This window comes from Garra rufa, unplaced genomic scaffold, assembly GCF_049309525.1.
Source record: "Garra rufa unplaced genomic scaffold, GarRuf1.0 hap1_unplaced_076, whole genome shotgun sequence".
Taxonomy (NCBI): Eukaryota; Metazoa; Chordata; class Actinopteri; order Cypriniformes; family Cyprinidae; genus Garra; species Garra rufa.
In genome coordinates this window covers 39,998-42,784 of record NW_027394351.1, presented here as the reverse complement: position 1 = coordinate 42,784, position 2,787 = coordinate 39,998, and positions in this window count along the sequence as shown.

The following is a 2,787-nucleotide window of genomic DNA, read 5'->3' as shown; positions in this document are numbered from 1 at the left end:
TATGTAACTAATGTGTGCTGTTTACTTAGACTGTGTGTAGTTAAAGGCAATAAGAGAGCTTAGTTTATTACTCACATGCTGTGTGACAGACGCTTTCTCTGTGGATGCTTATGATGTGTTTGATTAGAAAACCTTTTATCAGAAGTTTAATCTAATATGGCTCTAAATCGCATTCAAATAAGTGTCAAGCTGGGTTCTAAAAATTATAGAATGGGGCAACTTGCTCCAGTTGGCTCGCAGCCCTCCTCACTTCAATAGTATTATCCAAACTTCAGTACAGAACAATAATGCCCACGTTCTCCTGTCTAAAGTGCAAACTCCGTTTACAAAAGGAGCTGTAGAAACGGTTCCTCAAGCAAACAGCGAATCAGGATTTTACAACGCTACTTTCTTGTTCCCAAGAAAGATGGCAGTCTCAGGCCCATCCTTGATCTTTTATTAGTGGATCTGAAAGATGCTTGATTTCACATTCAGATAGTCCCTCATCACAATCTGTTCTCGATTGGCTGTGATTCTTCTGAGCCTGCTTCACATGCCCCACCAATACTAGTTTAAAGCCAATGTACTATACCACGCTTGGTGCCATCTTTTCACCTGTCTCTGTCATGCATCATGTTGGGAATGACCTTCAGCATAAAGGTGGTCATGACAAATTTCAACTTAGTTTGGGCAGACTGGCGTTCGACCTCTGGTCAAACCTTGAGCAGCACTTGCACATCAATTCTGCCAGCTTTGAAGGGGCACCACGTCCTGGTCCACTGGACAACATTATGGTGGTGGCTTTTATAAATCACCAAGGCAGTCTCAGATCATGTTCCTGCCACAGGTTGGCTCGATTCCTTCTGTCATGGGCACAGTGCAACCTCTTCTCACTGAGAGAAATTTACATGCTGGGCAGACTAAACCATGGAGCGTACATGTTGTCCAAAGGCAATGTAGCACAAGGAGAATAGAGACAACATCCCCAAACAGTTCAGACATCCTGGTATGTCTTCTACTTTGATTTCTGGAAGCAGTGAGATGCCTTGCCCATAAATGGCCCAGCACTCAGTTGTATCCCTTCACCCCAATTTCCCTGCTTCCTCATCATTTATCAGACTGGTCAGGGAAGATGGATGGTTGGTTCTTCTGGTGGCCTTACTCTGGAGGAATTAGACATTGTTCCCTGAGTCGATTCAGTTGCTATTGACATCCCTTTGGCCGATACCATTTAGGACAGACTTCCTCTCTCAAGTGAGAAACAGAGTCTTTACGAGTGTGACTAATAACATTTTGGAGACTACAGAGCCCCCTCTATGAGACGTCTTTATACTCTTAAATTGTCAGTCTTTTCCGACTGGTATGCAGCCCAGAGTGAGGACCCGTTTTCTTGTGACGTTTAACCTTTTTGCAAGAATTGCTGGATAAGCGGTGCACCCCTTCCACACTCAAAGTATAAGTGGCAGCCATTGAGGTGAATCATGCTCTTGTGGCTGCCCATTCAGTCTGCAAAAATTAACTTGTCATTAAATTTCTTAGGGGAGCTTGGATATTGAATCCTTGTCCCCATACTGTGCCGACATGTAGTCCTCAAGTGTTGTACGGGGCCCTTCCTTCAAGCTGCTCCAGTCAGCTGATTTACATAACCTGTTGCTTAAGACTGCTCTTCTTTTTGTTTTAACATTGGACAAGAGTGTTGGTGACCTGCATGCTGTCAGTGCATTATGTTTTGAGTTTGGACCTAATGACTGTTGAGTCCAAGATGTGTTCAGAGACAAGGTCATTCCAATTCAGAGGATGAGCAGGGTTTTAGAGTTTATGTTAAGTGCTCCGGTTCATTTCAGCACTCTTTGTATTATTCGGAAGCCGCTCTGAAGGGCTGCCAGTTACTAAGCAGAGATTATTTAACTGGATGCTATGTTGAAACTAGGCACAGATTTTGTCTTAATTTTACCTAAACCCATCTGTAAGGGGAGAAAGTTCTAAGCCCCTCAGTACAGGTGCTCTTGGGCGGGGTTCACAGAGTGTCATCAGCCCCTTCATGCCAACTCCACCAGCTGTGTTCTGTGTCCCCACCTGGCTCCTCCTGCTCATGACTCCACCCTGGCTTCTTCCACTGTCTTTAAAGGATTAAACTTCCCTTAAATTCCACGTATTCTACGACAGAGCGCGTGCACATGTGACGTGACTGATGCCAAACTCGTGCTCAGGAGAGTACCTGGAAGATTCCCCTGAATGATGGACGTGGCTGTGTATCAACGGTAAAAAATGATATAAATACTGTTCAGTTTCTCACAAAAACCGATCGTTTCGTGTCTTAGGACATCAATGTATCGTCACGAGCCGCAGGGTGTAATTTGGATTTGTCTGTGCATGTTTTTGTTTACTTTTAGAGGTTTGGTGCCCATCCACATCCATGATAAGGCTGGCAGACAACACCGGTTTTCATTAAAAATCTTCGTTTGTGTTTTTCTGAGGAAACAAAGTCACCTACATCTTTGATGCATTGGGGGTAAGCAGATAAACATCAATTTTTCATTTTTGGGTGAACTATCCCTTTAAGCTGTTAGTCATTAATATACATAAAGATATCAAAATAAACTGCTTCGGTTTGTTAAAAGAGCCGGATTGAGTCATCTGTGTGTGATGATCTCGCTGGTTGCACTAAATGTCTTTGATTCACTAAAACAAAGCAGTTCATAAGAGTCGTTTGCCGGACTATGCTTTAATAGAAAGACGAGATTTTGTTCTATTATTTATGGGTATTGTAGCGGGGAATAAAGAGCAACAACGGAAATACAGGTGAAC